Here is a 6,000-nt window from a genome sequence, read left to right on the forward strand (position 1 = left end):
TAGTGATATCTCAGACCTCCATAGAAAAAAACCTTTCATCCATATTTGGGGTGTGGATGCAGGGGAGGTAAGAATGAAGACAGATAATCAGATTACCACATTTCAAACTTAAGTATGGGGAGGGATCAATGAGGAAGGAATGTGGTATGAAGAAGCCTTGCTACAAGAACACAGGTTGAGTCTAGTGGCATCTCTTGGACTACATTTGTCTCATTCAAATGTATGCTGAGTCTCTTGAATATCTTAAACATTAATGTTGAGTGAATGACAGTGAAACAATGGATGATGAGCAACAAGATAGTGATTCCAACACATTTTACAGAAAACCTGGTTAAGTGTCCACTGTTGCTAGAAAGCCATTTTCTCAGTTACAAATGATGATAACAATACAACTACTCATGACAGTTTACTTAATCGTAACTATGAACTCACTGAAGACTTTCTTAAACTTGAAACATAGAATCTCAGAAATAACAAGTGAAACAACTTAAAATGTTGAAATTGTCAGTTTTCACATTGTTGATAGTGCTCTGATGGTGGAAGAAGGTGGTGAGCTTGATTGCAGCATGTTTCAAGCTGGTGATGAGGATGATGATGCAGAATGGTGGTGATGGTGAAGCATTAATAAAAGTTGAAAATACCTGAAAAAAAAACAGGATAATCCTAAACTCCCATTCAAAACAGAATGAAAAATATTGTTCCACTTATAATATTGAGTAAAAATCAATCACACTGTGAATTTTCATAACTTTAAACATGATTTTTCTCGAGTCTTTGTGTTTACATAAGTTGCCCTTTCTCCACATAATGCCTCAATTATTGTTGCGAAAAAGGTTGAATATTTGTAAGGATGTAAGAAAAATTATGAACGGGAGAATTCTGAATATCATGAAAAATATCTTCTATAGAAAGACACCTGGAGTAAACTAGATGACAAAAGTGACAAGAGACTGTCTTCAGCCTTTCCTCATTGTCGAAATATTGCATCTCTTTCTATCTTTTATCGCTATTTTCATGCCAACTGCTATACTGATCTTGCTAACTCTATGGCTCCCCTCCTACTGCAGTCACTGCACAAGGCTTTCTTCTGCCTCTAACCCCTATTCTGTCAAACTCTCTAATGAAAGAATTAACCAGTAATCTCAATCATTCATCCCTTTCTCTGGTAAACTTTGGAACTCCCTACCTGCTTCTGAATTTCCATCTTCCTACGATTTGAATTCCTTTAAGAGGGAGGTTTCAAGACATTTGTCCCAAACTTTTGGATAATTCCTTTGTGACCTTTAAGGGAGCTGTTATTCAGGTGGGCTTTTTTAAAATCTTTTGTTGCCTTTGGCCGGTTTAACATCTTGTATGAAAAAAATAAATAAAATCTTCTACCACTATTTTCATGCTAACTGCTCTACTGACCTTGCTAACTGCATGCCTCCCCTCCTGTGGCCTCACAGCACAAGGCTTTCTTTTTCCTCTCATCCCTATTCTGTCCAAATCTTTAATGCAAGAGTTAACAAGTACTCTCAATTATTCATATCTTTCTCAAGTAAACTCTGGAACTCCCTGCCTGCTTCTGTATTTACATCTTCCTACGACTTGACTTCTTTTAACACGTTAATTGTGTATTGGGCCACATGTATGCTGAACAACTGTTTCACATGTGTATTGGTACGTCTTTGGCTTGAATAGCAATCTGTGTGTAAATTTTTTTTTTTTTGTGACTGGAGATGTGCTACAATGATACCATGTATCAAGTTGACAATAAGAACATAATAACATAAGAAAAGAGGGAAGCTGCAAGAGGCCGCCAAGTCTATGTGAGGCAGTCCGAGTGTGCTTAATCTACCTAATTCCATCTATCTTTCCCATCCATGAATTTATCTAACCTTCTTTTAAAGCTCCCTATTGACTCAGCCCTGACTACATGACCACTGAGACCATTCCACTCATCAACCACTCTGTTTGAAAACCAGTTTCTTCCCATTTCTTTCCTAAACCTGATTTTTCAAGTTTAAACACATTATTTCTGGTTCTGTCCCCGCTACTAATCCTAAGAACTACATTCATGTCCCCTCTGTTAAAATCCTTATACCACTTAAATACTTGTATCAGGTCTCCTCTTAACCTATGTCTCTCTAAGGAATGCAAATTATTTTTTTTCAGTCTCTCTTCATAAGGAATACCCCTCATTCCCTGTATCTTTTTAATCATCCTCCTCTGCACTGACTCCAACAGAGCTATGTCATTCCTGAAATGTGGAGACCAGAATTGTACAGCATAGTCAAAATGTGGTCTGACCAGCGCAAAGTATAATTTTAGTATTACTTCAGGACTCCTGCTTTTAACTCTTCTAAAAATTAAACCTAATACTCTATTCACCTTATTTCTGGCCTCAATACATTGCTTCATTGTACTGAGATCGGAGCTAACTATGACTCCTAAATCTTTCTCATACTTTGAACTTCCTAGTGCCACATAATCTATCATGTACCTATTGCTTGGATTATCTCTACCTACGCTAAGTACCCTGCACTTGTTAATATTGAACTGCATTAGCCATCTATCTGTCCATTCTTTCATCCTATCCAAGTCAGCCTGCAAAGCCTTGGCATCTGAATCGGACCTAATTAATCTACCTATTTTTGTGTCGTCCGCAAATCTACTGATATCACTATTAATTCCACTATCCAAGTCGTTGATATATATCAAAAATAATAATGGCCCTAAAACTGAGCCCCGTGGCACCCCACTAACTACTCCCCACTCGGAATTCGATCCATTAATTACTACCCTCTGTCGCCTGCCGTCTAACCACGCTTTAATCCAGCCTAATATTCTACCCTCTATACCATGTGCTTCAACCTTTTTTAAGAGCCTCTGGTGAGGTACCTCATCAAAGGCTTTACTGAAATCTAAGTCTAGAATGTCATAATTATCAGCTTTATCTGCTGCCTCATAAAATCTACTATAAAAGCTCAACAAGTTTGTAAGACACGACTTTCCCTTCGTAAATCCATGTTGTGTTTGATTTATCAAGCCGTGTTTGTCTAGGTGTTCCTTAATGTTTTTCGCTATTAATGATGCCATTAATTTACCCAAAACTGAAGTTAAGCTGACAGGCCTGTAATTAGACGTTAGCGTTTTATTCCCCTTCTTAAATATGGGAACCTCATTAGCTTCTCTCCACATTGTAGGTACCTAACCTGACTCCAGTGACATCCTAAAAAGTACCGCTAGAGGCTTGCTGACGACTTCCTTGCATTCCTTTAGAACCCTTGGATATACTTCATCAAGTCCTGGTGACTTGAATTTCTTTAGTTTATCTATCTCCTATTCTACCATTGGCTTAGTTATATGAATATCTGTCAGCTTTTCACTATCCTCTGTCCTAAATATCTGTTCGCTACCTGGGATTTCCTGTGTGTTCTCCTGGGTGAAGACAGTTAGAAAATACTCGTTCATAATTCTACTATCTCTTCTGCAGAACTAGCCATTTTCCCATTTGATGTCCTTAATGGATCTATTTCTTCTCTACTTTTCGTCTTGTATAGCTGAAAAAATCAGTCTTTGCTTGCCTGGCTTCCCTCAACTCATATTTGCTTTTAGCTTTCCTCGTTAACCTCTTAACGGTTCTTACTAATTCATGGTATAGTGGCCTTAAAGCCTCATCTCCTGCCTTTAGCTTCTTTTATATATTCCTTTTTTGCCCTATGCATCGTTTCAATCTGTCTGTCATCCACTTAGGGTCGTTGCTTCGTGATTTTCTTGTTTTATAAGGAATGTTGGCTATCTGACCGTCACGTATTTTATTTAAGAAGTCGGTATAGATGTCACCAACCTTCAGCTGACTGGGATTCCTCCCATGTTCTAATCCCGTTCCCCCCTCCGCCTCACTTTCTTTCTGTCCCACTCTGACTTTGCACCTCACCCTCCCTTCTCTGCTCCTCCCTTCCTTTTACCTGACTATATCTGCCTTTCCACTGCCAAGCGATTCATTGTAAATACTCCCTTAAACACTCGAAATTAGCCTTCCTGAAGTCAGGTACTTTCCTATTGTTCGTATTTTTAAAAGTTTCATGCCATTTCAATGTATACCGTATTTCTTTGTGATCACTTTTACCTAGCTGTCCACCAACCTCCACCTGCATAACTGCCTCCTCCCTGTTTGTCAGAATGAAATCTACAATATTATTTCCACGTGTGGGTTCTAAAATGACTTACCTTAAAAAATTATCCTGTATGATCTTAAGGAACTCATCTGCTTCCCTGTTACCCACCATCAAGCTCCAATCAACATTCCTTTAGTTAAAATCCCCTACCACACAGACCTTATTGTACCTGGCTGCTCTATTTATTTCCTCCCATAGGGAAGAGTTCATTTGGTCTGAAGCATTTGGTGGCCTGTACACTAAACCCAATACTACTGATTGAGACCCGCCCTTAATATCTACCCATAGAGACTCAGTTTTGCTATCTGTCTTAATTCTGCTGTTTATGCAACATTGCAGTGTGTCCTTGACGTACAAGGCCACTCCTCCCCCTCTTTTGTTTTCCCTGTCCTTATGAAAAGTGTATAACCATCAATTTTCACCTCCTGATCAAATACCCTCCCTGACATATCAAACCAGGTTTCTGTTAATGCAATTATATCAAAATTTTCAACATAAGCTGCTCCTCTCAGCAAATCCATCTTATTTAAAATACTCCTACAGTTTGTGTAATACATTTTTAAACTATTCTTTGCATTTACTAAGCTGGTTACTTTTCTAGATTTGACTATTAATTCATGCCTATGGATCACCGATGCTCCTTCCCTCTCCTGTCTACTGAAAAATATAGTATGGTGTAAATTATATATGCAAAAAAAAAAAAAAAAAAAAATTAATAAATAAATTAATTAAATTAAATAAATTAAAAACTAAGTGACATATAAAGTTTTGAGACATTTTACTTCCAGAATATAAGCATTGCATTGTGTAACAGTAATCAAATGTATAGGAAATTCCCCTCATAGTAAATAACAAATAAAAATTCTTAATAAAGGGAAAATTTTGCTTTTATAACAGAAAAAAATGTTCCATGGTCACCTCTTGGATTGTAATAAGTAGGTTCTATATGTAAAATCAAAAACAGAATAACTACTTATTACGTAAAATACTGGATTATTCTAATATATGATGGAATATTTACAAAGAAAATACCACTCAGCAAAAAATTTACATAAAAAAATAAATAAAAAAAAAATTAAATATATATACACTTAACCCTCGGCTATCGTGCCCAATTGGGGCCGAAATAGCTGCGCTATAGCTGAAAACGCGATAGCCGAATTGAACAACTAATGGTGAAAATTGTTATTGGTACCGCAACCACAAATTTTACTCCTAATATCGCTCATTTTTACTTCTTTTTAAATTACTGTATAATCCATTGGTACCAATTAAAACATGTCAAGGTTATAACATAAAAAAAAATTACATCAGCTCATTGTATTTACTAGAGATGTACCAATGCATTGGTATCGGTATCAGAATCGGCGGTATCGGCCCATTTTTTGGGTATCGGTATCGACTTATTTTATGCCGATACTTACGATACCTAAAAGGAATTTACTACTTAGTGATATATTCGATATAAGATATTGATTACTGAGTAATTTACCTTTGTAAATGGCTTCAAAAAGCTTCTAGAATTGCTCCTATTTCATAAACGTTCTCAGAAGGACTTACAGCATCCCCCAAAACAAAGCCTCCCATCTGATAACGATCGCCGTCCACCAACTCATCCTGGTGTCCAGTGCAGTAATCACTATAAGTAGTAGTATCAGTATCGATGGTATCGGTATCGATAGTAGTATCGGTATCTGCCCAATTAGGTGGTATCGGTATCGGAATCGGCCAAAATTCTGGTATCGGTTTTGGCCAATGAGCGCTCAGATACCTCATGACGTCATGGCTGGGCGCACGATAGCAGGCATCTGAGGTCACGATAATGAAATTTTAGCAG

The 6,000-nt window shown here is 37.3% G+C and overlaps 1 protein-coding gene across 11 annotated transcripts in view; it reads right to left on the minus strand.

The window, feature by feature from the left end:
* Positions 1–6,000, minus strand: part of LOC123515623 (protein PRRC1-like) — an 84,099-nt gene that overhangs the window by 56,348 nt on the left and 21,751 nt on the right. The gene's annotated exons all lie outside the window — the stretch shown is intronic.

This window comes from Portunus trituberculatus, chromosome 39, assembly GCF_017591435.1.
Source record: "Portunus trituberculatus isolate SZX2019 chromosome 39, ASM1759143v1, whole genome shotgun sequence".
NCBI lineage: Eukaryota > Metazoa > Arthropoda > Malacostraca > Decapoda > Portunidae > Portunus > Portunus trituberculatus.